At 37.1% G+C, this 15974-nt stretch overlaps 1 protein-coding gene and 1 non-coding gene across 32 annotated transcripts in view; both read right to left on the bottom strand.

The window, feature by feature from the left end:
• RBFOX1 (RNA binding fox-1 homolog 1) overlaps nt 1-15974 on the bottom strand; it is a 2485711-nt gene that overhangs the window by 951003 nt on the left and 1518734 nt on the right. The gene's annotated exons all lie outside the window — the stretch shown is intronic.
• On the bottom strand, nt 7294-7355 carry LOC144338424 (U7 small nuclear RNA). The gene has a single exon (XR_013412508.1). It is a non-coding gene; the product is annotated as a U7 small nuclear RNA (small nuclear RNA).

The following is a 15974-nucleotide window of genomic DNA, read 5'->3' as shown; positions in this document are numbered from 1 at the left end:
ATGTTTGTTTGTTTTTAGTAATGTTAAGCTTTTTTTTTTTTTTTTTTTTTTTTTGTATCTGTTCACTGTTTTTTTTGAGACAGAGTTTCACTCTTGTTGCCCAGGCTGGACTGCAATGGCACAATCTCAGCTCACTGCAACCTCTGCCTCCTGGATTTAAAGGATTCTCCTGCCTCAGCTTCCCAAGTAGCTGGGATTACAGGCATGTACCACCACACCTGGCTAAATTTTTTTTTTTTTTTTTTTGTATTTTTAGTAGAGACAGAGTTTCACCATGTTGGCCAGGCTGGTCTTGAACTCCTGACCTCACGTGATCCACCTACCTCGGCCTCCCAAAGTGTTGGGATTACAAGTGTGAGCCACTGTGCCCGGCCTGTATGTCCTCTTTTGAGAAATGTTTATTCAGATCCTTTGCCCATTTTTAAATAGGATTATTATTATTATTATTGCTATAGAGTTGACTGTGTTCTTTGTCTTATATTCTGGATATGAGTTGACAGAATAGCTTGCAAATATTTGCTCCCATTCTACAGATCCTCCCTTCCCTCCATTCGTTGTTTCCTTTGTTGTGCCAAAGCTTTTTAGTCTAATATAGTCCTATTTGTATATTTTTGTTTCTATTGCCTATGCCTTTGAAGTCCTAGATAAAATCTTTGCCCAGGCCAATGTCTTAACGCATTTTACCTATGTTTACTTCTAGTAGCTTTATAGTATCGGGTTTCAATCTTTAATGCATTTTGAGTTGATTTTTGTAGACGGTGAGAGATAGGGTCTTGTTTCATTCCTCTGCATATGGATATCCATTTTTCCCAGCACTGCTTATTGAAGAGGGTATCCTTTCCCCAATTCATATAATTTTTAAATAAACCCAGTTATATGTAAATGGTAGTACAGTATGTATTTTTTAAATGGCTGAAATTAAAGGTTGAAGACTTTTAAAGGTTTCTACTATGAATGACCAAATAAAACTTGTGAAAAGGGTTTTGCTGCCAATGGAGGTGGCCAGTTCCCAGGTGGTAACTCCCTGGGAGGCACCTCATTGTGTATTGTCATCCAAACAGGGCTGATGTGATTGCAGAAGTGAGCACTTATTGACCTCAGCTAGCAATTTGAAACTGGCTGTAAATTGTCCCTTTCGGTCTTAACACACAGGATGTTTCTACGTGGGAAAAGTGCATCGGCTGCAGTTTTCAGCAATACATTCTCAAAAAGTCAATTTCACCTTTTGGCAGCTCTGAAAGAATCCATATTACTTTAAGTATAATCGCTCCAAATAGGGGCAACAGTTAAAAGAAGGGGAGAAAAAAAAAAGAAGCCCAAAGTACAAAGGGTGACAAGTAGTTGTTTTTGAATAACAGGAAAGTCATACCACAATAAAATAATTCTGTAGTATTACCTTTATAGCAAAGTGATTAAAAGTTGTTTTTACTAAAGTTCTAATTCCTTACAGTTAAAAGAGCCACAGTACTCCACGATAAAACAATGAAACAACACAATGCCCCGCTGACTAAGAGATAAATGAAACATCAAAAATGTAGTAAATATTTCAGGTGTTCTGACAGGTTATGTTGGCATTAAAACATTCCATTTCCTGCCTATCTCTCTTATTCTCTCTTTCTCCCACCTCCAAAACAACATGCCCATATATAAAAGTGTGCTCCTGAAAAATTCAACAAGACACAACCAATGCCAAAAATTAGTGGAGGCCAATTTGTAGAGAGAAATTTTATGTGCGAATTAGTGCTGAGGAGGGAGCAGTGGGAACCCAAAGAGTGCTTTGATGTTCCTCATGAAAAAGACGAGCTGAAATTGTGGAGGAAGCACCAGGAAAGAGCTTCACTCACTAAATCTTCAACCGCAGGTTTTGAAATATAATTCCCAAGATGACTTTGCTTTCACAAATAAATTTAATTCCAATTTAGGTGAAAATTTTCAGAGAGATAATTGTATCCAACACCATTTATGCAATTTGGATTGAGGATCTTGAGTTAGAGGAGAGTCAGCAATGCATTTCTGGAAATTGATCTGAAGAAACCAGGTGAACATTCTCATCTGAACCTCAGAGCATAGATCCTTTCATAGCTTGTAGCTGCCTGAGTGTTGAGTTTTGCAATCAATTTCTACTCAAAAGAAAAATGCTGTCATAATACGAAGTAAAATGATATATCTTTGTACTGTTCCAAATACTTAGGTAAAATCATGGGGGTCTTTATTTTTTTTATTCTGAAGGGTGGTATGTATACTGTATAAAACTACTCAGTAAGAGTTAAAGATAACCCAGGAAAAAGCATCCAAGTCAACACTCAGCTCCAAAAGGAGCGAGTCTCTTCTCCTTCAGTAATTAAGCATTCAAACCAGTAAACAGCTTGGTTGGAATGATTTTATGACAAATGACCGAGAGCATATCAACCATAAAACTCAGCTCGGCAAAAATCCCTCAAGCCCAGGAAACTCAATCAATGTAGAGCAGGCAACAGCCTCAGCTGTGGCAGCATTCTCTCACCCCGAGTCACATAAATCCAAGGAGGCCAGAGTTGTTCTGCTAACTCTGACACAAGACACAAGCGAGGAGGAGGGCACCAGCCTTTGTGTGGGGAGACAGAAAAGGAAGGAAGGCAAGAAGTACGTTTCTTTTTCTCCCGTTTGCTCTGTTGCTGGTTCTACTTACAGGCGTTGATGAAGAGAAGAAATTGCACAGTTTCTATGAAGACAGATGTAACAAATATTCAAAGAGAAGAAGAAAACAGGCAGGGAGACATGGTATAGGAGATGAAAAGGGGACACTGGGTTATGGCAAGATGATCTTGCTGCAACTATGGTCCTGAAAGCATCCCTGAATAAAAGAATAGATATTAATGCAGGCACACGATTTTTATCTCAGTCTATGAGTTAACTATATGACTATTCACTTTTGTACCATATTTTTCCAATATTGCAGTATGCAAATTTCAAAACAGCAAAGGTGAAAGAATTTTACAGCAAACATCTGTATATCTACCACCTATATTCTACTACTGGCATTTTACTATACTTGCTTTATCCCAGCTATTTCCATCTGTCCATCTGTCTCTCCAACCATCAACCCATCTTATTTTTGGTGCATTTCAAAGTAAATTTCAGATATCATTAAAATGCCCCCTACAATTTTCAGCATACATGATGTTTACTCAAGTTGTTCAATATTCATAGTTTTTATGGCATTACCTCCTAATAATACTGTATGACCACTATGAAACAGTTAAAATCAATTTTGAAATTTGCACATTTGTATATTTTCCCTTCTCCACAGCAACCAAGTAAAATTATTACATATTCACACTGTACAAACATATTGCCAATAGGAAGATAAAAATTCTCTGGGACAACAGAGAAACTGAAATATGTGAGCAGAGAGGCTGACAGAGAACATAGAACCTGCAAAAAAAAAAAAAAAAAAAAAAGACAAAGAAAAAGAAAAACTTGGAGTAGGAATAAAGTTTGAGAATTTCATAACAGGCAGGAAAGGGTGGAAGTCAAGAAGCAGTAAGGGAAAGGGGGATAGGAAAGCCTGAAATCAAGATAGGTGCACATGTTGCACGAAACTGATGCACAGAAAGGTGTGAGTGTTAGAGTTATTACCAGTATTCCAGAGCAGGGGAATGGAAGAACATTATGGCAAGATGTCATAATAAGAAGCTTAAAGAAGTTTACAAAGTTCAGTGAAGAGTATCACTCTACTCTCTAGGAATGCACTAACTCGCTTTCAAAGATGAACAAACATGGAAAGAACACAGCTTCCAGCACATAGCAAGATCCAGCGATGGAGAATGTCATATTCAATCTCTAAATTCTACAAATACTTGAAACATGGAGCCATCACTTCCTTGTGGCCAATTTCTTGCTTCATTCTCTCTACTGTTGTCATATGGACACAGCATATTAATTAGACTGAGATCACTGTATTTCATCCTATAATGTCAAACTTATTGGAGGTTTGGAGTACATCCAAATTGCATTTCAATCTATCACTTCAATGTTATAAATGACAAATCAATATTGTTAATACTTTTCCATCTTAATGTTGTCTGATGGAACAAAGCCAGCACCTCCTACAAGACATATGTAGATTACTAAGGCTATACTTTGAACATAAGAGAATGCAAAACACTCATTTTTATGGTACATGCAGGCAGTGGGTCACTGGAGTAGATGGACGCCCAGCAGGAGTTAGAGAAATTAACACCTTTCTGAAGTTGAAAGCAGTGGTAACTTGTTACTGAGTCACCTGTTCCAACTGGGATCCTATTAAAGTGCTTGATTTGAGGGCAAAGACATAAAATCTCAATTAAAAATATTGTTTGTTAAAGCCTGGACTCATGCTGGTACCCGTGGAAAATTCATATAAACCAGCAGCGCATCTCCATCTAAAATTCAATTATGTAAGTCCAAGATTGTAGCTGGTTAGAGACAGCTTTGTTATGAAAATAATAGCAAGTGGGTTACGATAATCACCCATTCTTCATGAGACCACAGGGGCAGTAAACAACTCAGGTTCAATGCCTGGAATTGCCGTCCCTAGTTTTATCCGCTTATATATTGTAAGTAGCAAGCTGATGATAACCAACGGACTCAAGAAATGAACCAATAGTATTGGCTTCCTTTGACATTTCATGCAGTCTAAGACAAGTAAAGTTCAAAACTCCCAGATCAGATATGCGGAGGAAGTACTGTGTGTTCTACCTGTGTAGTTTTTTATCCAACTAGTGACTCTAAAATCATTTCACCTACAAGTGAGGCAAAGAGTTGCTGTACATGGACTTAGACATAGGGAGTCAGGATGTTCAGTCATCAGGGTGCAAATGCCCCAAGAATACAGACCACCCAGGTTTAGGGAACTTCCTAGCTAGTTCCTCTTTGTCTACTAGCATGTCTTCTAAGTGCATTTTCAGTGCATTCATTTTTCTGGTAGAGGCCACTGTTATTTCTCTCCTGCACCGCTGCCAACTTCCTCCTTAGCCACCTACTCCCCATCCATTCTAGAGTCAATAAAAGGAATCTCTTAATAGTATACATAAGAGCTCAATACTCTCGTCCTTAAAACTCTTCATTGTTTCTCACTGTATTTTGAATAAAATGTAAAGTAACTGAAAAGGCCACACAGGACTTGACGTTTACCTTGCTATTCAAACCTATGTCCTACCCCTCCACTGACTTCTCTGCTTAGCTTGGCCACCCTGGTCTCCTTTTAGTTCTTTCCCACATCAGGGCCTTTAAACATGTTGTTTCTGTTTCTAATGATCCTTCCCACTTCTGGCCAGTTGGGACCTTCATATCACTTAGACCTCTGCTTAAATGGGTTCTTCTCCAAGAGCCCTTCCCTGGCCCACTGATCTGAAGCAAAAACTACTGTATCTTCTACCATCACTCACTATTTCAGCTTCCTGGTTTCTTCATCACACACATCTCCTTTGGCATGTATTGTTATTATTATTTATGTTTTTCTCACTGCCACCACTGGAGTAATAATTAGTCCATGAAGGCAAGGGTGTGTCTCATACATTGCCCCATCCCCTTAACATTAGCAACAAATGACAAATGAATGAAGAATGAATGAACACCCCCAACCCAGCATAACTGCAGGTGTTTTTAACGTGAGTAGAAATGTTTCTTTTGAAATATCTCTTATGGTGATGAACAAGGAAAGTCTTTAGATACCATACTCCAGTCACCAGTTTATTTTAACATTCTTCCATCTCTGATAAACTGCTGGTAACAGTGTATCAAGAAACATATGTCAAGAAATACTACATTTGAATTTAAAAAGGGTGTTTTGGTAGACTGAAAACATAATTTACTCCTGAGCCACCCTGGTTTCAGCTTCTGCTGCTATTTTAAGCCCAGTTGCAATTAAGTGCCTAAATACCATAATAAGGCATCCATCACCAAGCTCCTCTCTCTGACCCATTATTAAAACTAAGAAGTGCTGTGAGGCTATGAGAATGATTCAATACAAATGACTTAACAGCTATTGATGAATTTACCTTTAACAAATGCCCTCCGGTAGAGCCCACGATTCAATAGGTTTTGCTATTTCTTTTTCCTTCTCCTACATCCCATTTTGCTCTCTCCGGCACACCACTCAATGCAAATACAACAGCTGCAGTTCTGACAGTAACAGAAAGATCATAACCCTGTACACCTCGACTGAAATCTTAATGTTAGCCCCTGGTTGATAGCTACATCAATTTCAAAGATGTCCTTCCACCCCAAGACTGCTAGAGAGAAAAATTCATAAAACTCTGAGAGTACCATCTTTTCATTTGTGTGCCAACTAACTCTGAACACCCTGACACAGTCAGCTTGGCCCTTATTATATTCTGAGGATGTAGAGATGGAGAAGTCTTTCAGAAATGTGCTTCCTGCTGACTATTATTCCAAGGGAGACAGAAAGCAAGAGGAAATAAAAACATTTTACATCGCATTCTTCAGTGATTTTAATCATAAGGCTGCTCTGTTGACACTGAAAAACTTTCCAACTCGCTGTTATTCTTAAGCAAGAATCCGTGCACTGCAATCCTTTGGGCTTATTATTCACTGAGGTCACTAAGATTTGTTACCCCGATTTACTGATTAGGAGAGAGACTCCGGGAGATGAAGAATGTATATGAGGTCAATAAACGGTGCAATGAATGAAAAGAGAAGGAGCTCCGAAATCACCATGGCTGCCTGCTGGGTATGTACTCAAAGGCAGGTTAGTTCAAATCCCCTGAACCTCAGTATCCTTATCTGGAAACTGGGGAAAATATAAATTCTACCTCCCAGGACGGTTATGAGTCTAAAGTGCCTCAGTGACCATAACAGCAAGAACCAGGATCCATCACATGCCTCCTTAGGGGAACGATGGTGGCACTTATGTGCTGAGCGCTTACTTTGAACCAGGCACCGTGCGGAATGCATCCGTCCTGTGTGCATCTGTTCTCTCATTTAATTGGGTTGATGCCATTACTGAATTTCTGCACCAATGAGGAATCCAGGCTCAGATGGGACAGACAACTTGTCTAAACACGATCCTGCCTAGAAGGCATAGCAGAGCAGGATCCAAACCTAGAACTGTCGGAGACTACAACTTTTTCTCTCGAATGCCATCTGGCTTTCCTAGTAGTTGCTCAGTGAATGTTAGTTTCCAATACTTTTCACTCAACTGTGGACAGAAATATCAGTCATTTTATGTATATCCAGATTGGCTCCTCCTGTCATTTAATTCCATGATTTTTAATTCTTCTTTCAAAAACATTTTTATTTTATAAATTATTAGAGAGCTTTCTAGCAAAAAACAGAAAACCTGCTAGACAAATTCTAAAAGAACCATAACACCAATTTTATGGGGTCTATGTTCTTCCTTAGACAAAGACCTTATCAGTCTTGCTCATTGCTGAAATTCTAGCATCTAGAAGGTATTCAATAAAATCTTACAGAATGAAAGGTAAAAATAATTAATCATAACCTCTGAGAATTCATCATACATCTAAGCCAAGTTTGAATTCTATATACTCCACATAACTTCTGTTCACACATACATAACAAGTTCAAATTCTATATACTCCAAATAATTCGGTGTTTTGTTTGTTTGAGACAGGGTGTTGCCTTGTTGCTAAGGCTGGAGTGCAGTGGTGTAATTATAACTCACAACAGCCTCGAACTTCTGGGCTCACGTGATCCTCCCACTTCGGCCTCCCAAGTAGCTGGGACTACAAATGCATGCCATCATGGCTAGCTAATATTTTATCTTTATTTTTTGGAGAGACAGGGTCTTGTTATATTGCCCAGGTTGGTCTTGAACTCCTGAGCTTATGCAATCCTTGTGCCTCAGCCTCCCAAAGTGTTGGGATTATAGGCGTGAGCCACAGTGCCCAGCCCAAATAATTTGTGCTCATACATACATACATATGTATATAGTTATATGTGTATGTGTGTGTGTGTGTGTGTGTGTGTGTGTGTGTGTGTGTAGAAAGAGAAACAGAAAAGAAGGCTGGGTCTGTATAACTCTGGTATTTATGCACAGCGTGGTACTGAACCTATAATGGTACCCAATTAAATATGCATTTATTGCCTAATTGAGATGCTAGTAAATCATGCCATAAATAACATTGGGAAAAAAATGATCCTACCAGATAATAATTACATATACAAGTTCAGTTAACACAAAAAAGTATCAGTAAAATGGTTCCATAAATAATGGTGTCCCTATTGATGAAAAATCCTTCATATCACACAACCTAAGCCTTCTATAACATGTGCATTTCAAAAGAGAAAGGATGTAGAAAACACAGCCCAATCCTCATGACGCTGAAGTTGATAGCGCATTGTGCTTTCTACCAGTTTTACAATGGTGAAGCCATAAGGTGTGGATTGCCTATGAAAGTTTTATGTCAGAAAAATGACTCTGGATGGCGGGTAGGGACTGAGGATAAGTCACAATTCAGCTATCTATAAGCACGTAGACTCACAGCTCCCAGGAATCTCTTTGTATGAGTTGCTGTCCATGAAGTGGATGGTGCCCAGAAGACGTATTTCTGCTTGTACAAAAAAGGCAGCAATCAGAAGGACACAGTAGGGATGGTGTGGGACAGCAACTTCGTCTTTTTTTATACGAGAGACAATATCTGAGATGTTTAAAGAGAGGAGCCAGAGCAGATACTAAAAATACCACTTTTAATAGAGATTATGTCAATACTGCCCAACAGGCTTCTTACATATCCCAGGTGACAAGAAGTAAACCAGTAAGATATATATATATATATTTTTTTCTTTTTGAGACAGAGTCTCGCTCAGTCACCCAGTCTGGAATGCAATGGTGCGATCTCGGCTCACTATGACCTCCACCTCCTGGGTTGAAGCAATTCTCCTGCCTCAGCCTCTTAAGTAGCTGGGATTATAGGTACACACCACCACGCCCGGCTAATTTTTATATTTTCAGTAGAGACGGGGTTTCACCATGTTGTTCAGGCTGGTCTCGAACTCCTGACCTTATGATCTGCCCACCTTGGCCTCCCAAAGTGCTGGGATTATAGGTGTGAGCCACTGCTCCTGGCCAACCAGTAAGATAATTTAAGGATCTCCCATTTGGCATGGTATAGGGACCTGCTAGGGTACTGTGAGGCATTCTGCAGAGGTCTGCTAGGACTTTGGTAGGCTAACACCTCAGTAAGCTGTGGTGAGGGGATATCTGCACAGTAGTAAAGCTCCACAAGAGACATGAGATTTTAGTTTGAGCCCAAGTGAGACACCTGCTAGAGTCTCCCAAAATACTGAGAAGACTGCTAGGAGATGGAGTTTCTATGAACTGGACATCAACATTTGGCTTGTTATGCTTAATAAAATCTCACATTCCTATAACAGACTTGGGATCACTAGCAACCTTTGGATTATAAATATATCTTGATTATTGTATATTTGTATCAATATTTCACTTTTGATTATTGTATACTTGTATCAATATTTCACTTTTCTACCCTATGTAAACTTTCAATTAATTGATAATAGTTAAGGATTAATAAGACAACAATACCACTTTTTTTTTTTTTTTTTCTGACACCTGTGTCTCACTCATCACCCAGGCTGGAGTGCAGCGGCACAATCACGGGTCACTACAGCCTCAACTTCCCAGGTTCAGGCGATCCCCCCACTTCAGCCTCCCAAGTAGCTGGGGACTGCAGACATGTGCCACCATGCCCTGCAAATTTTTGTATATTTTGTAGATATGAGGCTTTGCCATGTTGCATATGCTGGTCTTGAACTCCTGGGCTCAAGCGGTCCAACTGTCTCATCTTCCCATAGTGCTGAGATTACAGGTTTGAGCCACTATGCCCAGTGCACCACTTTCTTCATTACTGTAGCTTTCCATTAAGTCTGGAAATCACACAGGATTCATCTTCCCAATTTTTTCTTTTCAATGATATTTTGGCCACTCTAGTTCATTTCCATTTCCATATGAATTTTAGAATACGTTTGGCAGTTTTTATTTAAAAAAAAAAAAAAAAAAAAGGCCTGCTGGCCTTTCACAAATTGATTTTCAAATGTTAAGGGATCTTTGCAATCCTAAAACAAAATCTGCTTATTCTTGATATAGTATCCTTTTCACGTATCAATAGATTTTATTTGCTTGTTGTTTTAGAATTTTCACATAGGTATTCATGAGGAAGACTAGTCTGCAGTTTCGGGAGGGTTTTCTTGTGAATTTTTTTCCTGGTTTTGGTATTACAGTCATGGTTGCCTCATAGAATGGATTGGGAAACACAGCTTCCTTTTCCATTTTCTGAAAGAAATGTTTTGTAAAGTTTACTAGCAAAGTCATCTGGGCCTGGAATTTTCTTAGTGGGAAGATTTTTAACTCCAGATTTAATTTATTTGATATATATCAGGAAATTCAGATGATCTGTTTCTTCTTGAGTGAGCGTTCTTAGATCTCTTTCAAAGAATTTACCCATTTCGCCCTTAAACCTTAATATCATGAAATAAGGTTGTTCATATTATTATCTTATTATTCTTTTTTTTTTTTTTTTTTTGAGACGGAGTCTCGCTCTGTCGCCCAGGCTGGAGTGCAGTGGCGCGATCACAGCTCACTGCAAGCTCCGCCACCCGGGTTCACGCCATTCTCCTGTCTCAACCTCCCGTAGCTGGGACTACAGGCGCCGCCACCTCGCCCGGCTAGTTTTTTGTATTTTTAGTAGAGACGGGGTTTCACCGTGTTAGCCAGGATGGTCTCGATCTCCTGACCTCGTGATCCGCCCTCCTCGGCCTCCCAAAGTGCTGGGATTACAGGCGTGAGCCACCGCGCCCGGCCCTTATTATTCTTTTAACACCTTTAGAATCTGTAGTGATGTCTCCTCTTTCTATACTAGTATTGGTAATTTGTATCTTCTCCCTAACTTTACTAAGCCTGGCTAAAGGTGTATTTATTGATTTTATTAATTTTCTCAAAAAATCAGCTTTTGGTTTCAAAGATTTCCTCCAATTTTGGCCTGCTACCCATTTTATTGATTTCAACTCTGATCTTTATTATTTCCTATCTTCTACTTAACTTAATTCACCTTCTTTATCTATTTTTCTAAGGCAGAAGATAAAGTAAGTGATTTAAGACCATTTTTCCCTATCCTAATATGGATATTTAATGCTATGAATTTCTCTTCAAGCATTGTTTAGTAACACTACACAAAATCTGATATGTCATATGTATATTTTTGTTCAGGTCACTGTTTATTTTGATTTCCCTTTAGATTGCCTCTTTGATCCATAGGTTATTTATTAAAGTGTGGCTTATTTTCCAAGTGTTTAGACATTTTCATTTTCATTTTATATTTCTGTCATTTACTTCTAGTTTGATTCCACTGTGGTTGGAGAAATAACTTCAATTATCTTAAATTTCTTGATTAAAAAAATAGTCCAGTCCAGAATAGCTCTTTTATTGGTAATGCTTCCTTATGTAGTTGAAATTAACATGTATCCTGCTATTTTAGGATAGAGGGTTCTATAGTCACTAATTAAGGCAAGTTAGTTAATACTACTATTCAGATATTTAATAATTTTCTAGCTATTTATTCTGTCCATTATTGAGAGACTAGCACTGAAATCTTTGGCTATTTCTCCTTGCAATTCCATCAGTTTTTGTTTCATATGTTTTAAAGCTGAGGTGCATAAATATTTAATGTCTTCTTGATTAAGTCACCTTTTCTATTATGAAATTACCTTCTTTATCCCTGATGTATTTTTCTCTAGAATGTATTTGTGTGATATCAATATAGTTACTTCAGTATTCTTTAGATTAGTGATAGCATTCTGTATCTTTATCCTTTTTTTTAAGGAAAAAAATTACACTTTGTTTAAACATGCAAATATACCACGTGTTTTATATATTGAAAAGATAACATTGACAAAATTAAATCACAAATGAAAAACTGGGAAATCATTTACTGCATATACCATAGATGAATGGTTAATATCCTTAATTAATATACAGGAAAATGTGTTACAAATAATCAGAAATAAATGAACTTGAATTTTAAATAGTAAAAACACATGGACAAAAAAATAACAATGAACATTTATTTATTCCTTTTTCTTCTTTCTTTCCTTTTTTTTTTTTTTTTTTGTTTTTTTTTTTTTGTTTGTTTGTTTTAAGACAGGGTCTTGCTTTCTCCTGAGTGCAGTGGAGTGCAGGCTGGAGTACAGTGGTGTGATCACAGCTCAGTGCAGCCTCAGCCTCCCAGGCTCAAGTGATCCTCACACCTCAGCCTCCCAAGTAGCTGGGACTACAGACATGCACCACCGTGCTCAGTTAAATTTTTAAATTTTTTGTAGAGATGGGGCCTTGTCAGGTTGCCCAGGTTGGTCTCAAACTCCCGGGCTCAAGGGATCCTCCTGCTTCAGCCTCCCAAAGTGCTGGGATTACAGGTGTGTACTACCATTTATCCTTATTAACATATTTGTGTCTTTATATTTAAAGTGTGTTTCTTATAACACAGCCTATAATTTGATCTTATTTTTATTAACTGACAATCCCTGCCTTTGAACTGAGTATATTTAGAACATTAATATTTAATGTGTTTGATAGAATTAGGTTTAAACCTATAATCTATTGGTTTTTTTTATTTGTCCCAACTTTCCCTTTTCCTCTTTTTTCTGTCTTCTTTTGGAGTAATTGAAAATTTTTATTATTCTATTTCCTTTGCTGGCTTATTAGCTATAACTCTGCATTTCATCTTTTTAGTGGAAGCTTTAGGGTTTACAGTAACACTATAAAAGGGAAATCTTTATAACTTTGTATTTTGAAAATATTACAAATTCACAGACAGTTTTAAAGATAGAGAGGTCCTGTTTCCCTATCCTGCTGGTGACATTGGTAACCCATTTGTTACATCTTATGAAACTACATCATATTGTACTATACGATATTGACATTGATATAGTGTGTTCGTATAATTTTATGCCCTTTTATTACATGTCTAAATTTCTGTAACCACCACCACAATCCAGATACAGAACTAATTCACTGGAGATTTCTCCTTCATGCTGTACATTTATAGTTCTACCCATCTTTTTTTCTCCCACCATACTAGCAACAACCACCATATCTTTATACTTTTCTCATGGTGAAAGTGTTATGTAAATAAATAAAATCGTATAGTCTATACCTTTTGAGATTGTTTTTTCATTCAACAGTATGCCCTTGAGATTCATCCCAGGTATTATGTATATCGATAGTTCATGAAGTTTTTATTGCTGAATAGTTCCCATTACTGGTATCTCATAGTTTCTTTAACCATTCACCTACTGTAGATATTTTAGTTGTTTCTAGTTTTTGACTCATAAATAAAACTGCTGACAATAATTGTGTTTAGGTTTCTGGGGTTTTCTGTGGACATTAACTTTCATTTCTCTGGGATAAATGTCCAGAAATGTGATTGTTGACTCATTGGTAAATGTCTATTTATTTTCTTTAACAAACTACAAAAGTATTTGCCAGAAGAGTTGTGTCATTTGACATTCCCATAATCAATGTATGAGAGATGCACTTTTTATGCATCCTTGTAAACATTTGATATTGTTTCTATCTTAAATTTTATCTGTTCTAACATGTGTGTAATGATATCTTATTATAGTCTTAATCTGCATTTCCCTAACAGCCAGTAATGCCAAATTCTTTCCATGTTCTTAATTTCTTCCATATATCCTCTTTGGTAAAATATTTCTTCAAGTCATTTTAAAAAATTTTCTAAATGGATTGGTTTTTACTCTTTGACATTCTAAAATTGACAATAATTGTATATAATTATCACGTCCAACATGATGTTTTGAAAAATGTACACACTGTAGAATGGCTAACTCAAGTTAATTAACATATGCAGAACCACACACACTTATTTTTGTGGTAAAAACATTTCAAATCTACTTTGTTAATGATTTTCAAGGATACGATACAGAATTATTAACTACAGTCAGTCACTATGTTGTACAGTTGATCTATTGAACTTATTCCTCCTATCTAACTAAAACTTTGTATCCTTTGACAAACATTTCTTTACGCTTCCAGTTTCTGGTAACCACCATTTTACTTCTTTATAAATTTGTAGATATTAGTCCTTTATTAGATATGAAATTTGCAAATATTTTCTTCCACATTATAGCTTTTCTTTCCAGTATCTTAACAGGATTGTTCAGAGACCACATCTTTAATTTTTTTTTTTTTTTAAACTGAGTCTCACTCTGTCGCCCAGGCTAGAGTGCAGGGGCACGATCTCAGCTCACTGCAACCTCCACCTCCCTGGTTCAAGCGATTGTCCTGCCTCAGCCTCCCAAGTAGCTGGGATTACAGGCACGCATTACCACGCCTAGCTAACTTTTGTATTTTCAGTAAAGACTGGTTTTCGCCATGTTGGCCAGGCTGGTCTCGAGCTCCTGACCTCAGGTTATCCACCTGCCTCGGCCTCCCAAAGTGCTGGTATTACAGGCGTGAGCCACCATGTCCAGCCAAATTTTAATGAAGTCCAATTTATCATTTTTTTTATTTTATAGACCCTTGGGGGCATGTCACCAAGCTCTAGGTTTGAAAGATATTTTTCCTATAGGATTGCCTGAAAGTTGTACAGTTTTATGTTTTCAATTTAACCTGTGATCCATTTTGAGCTAATTTTTATGAGATGTGAAGTTGAGGTCAAGATTTATTATTTATTATTATTATTTTACCTATGAATAGCCAATTGTTCCAGCACCATTGGTGTAAAGACTGTCCTTCCTCCATTAAATTGCTTTTGCATTATCGGCAAAAATCAGTTGGTCATAGTTACCTGGGGCTATTTCTGTGTCTTCTCTTCCCTTCCATTGATTTAGGTATCTACATCTGAGCAAACACCATGTAGTGAGGATGACTGGAGTTACATAATGTCTTGAAACTAGGTACATTGATTTGTCCCACCTGATTTTTCTTTTTCAAAACTGTGTTAACTATTCTAGCTTCTTTGCTTTTCTATTCACATTTTGAGATAATCTTCTCTATATTTATTTTTAAAAGCTCTGCTGATATTTTGAAATTATTGCATTAAATCTGTGTGTCAATTTGAGCAGAAATGGCATCTTTACAAAGTGGAGTCTTTCAATCCATGAAAACACTATGCTTTTCCATCCATTTCCATCTTGGCCTTTTTCATCAGCATTTGATAATTTTCAGCATACAAGTCCTGTCAGATGCACACCTAAGGATTTCCCTTTTTTCTGGGTGATTAAAATGGTATTGTATTTTAAGTTGTTTTTATGTGTTTACTGCAAGAAATTTAGAAATTGCTTTTTGCAATGCGATTTCATATCCTGCGACTTTGGTGAGCTAACTTGTTGGTCCACAAAATGTGTGCAGGTTTTGCATTTTTGGTGTTTTCTATATAACCATGCAATCCACAAATAAGGATAGTTTTATTTCTTTATTTTAACCTGTATGCCTTTTATTTACATTTCTTGTCTTATTGCACTGTTTAGAAATTCCTTACTATGTTGAATAGAGGTGGTGTCTTGTTCTTATATTTAAGGGGAAATCATTCATTTGTACCATTACACACAATATTACATGTAGGTTTCTTGCACATGTCCTTTATCGAATTAATAAAACTGCTATCTATTCTTATTTTTTCTGAGAGTTCTGGCTGTGTATCAATTTTTTCAAACTTTTTCCTGCATCAACTAATGTGAGCATGTGATTTTTCTTCTTTAACCTACCAGTATAGTGATTAACATCAATTGATTTTCAAATACTGAATTAGTATTGCATTACTGGACTATTCCTCATTAGGTTGGGGTGCATAAATCTTTTTGTATATTGCTAGATTCTATGTAAAAATATTTTAAATAGTGTAAATTCTATATTGGGGATATTGCTTTGTAGTTTTCTTGTTTCTTTTGTTACTTTCTTTGTCTGGCTTTGTGATCAGAGTATAATGGCTTCATAAAAT

The sequence above is a fragment of the Macaca mulatta genome, chromosome 20 (genome assembly GCF_049350105.2).
Source record: "Macaca mulatta isolate MMU2019108-1 chromosome 20, T2T-MMU8v2.0, whole genome shotgun sequence".
NCBI classification, from domain to species: Eukaryota; Metazoa; Chordata; class Mammalia; order Primates; family Cercopithecidae; genus Macaca; species Macaca mulatta.
Note: the sequence above shows the minus strand (reverse complement) of the source record. Positions and strands in the feature narration are given on the sequence as shown.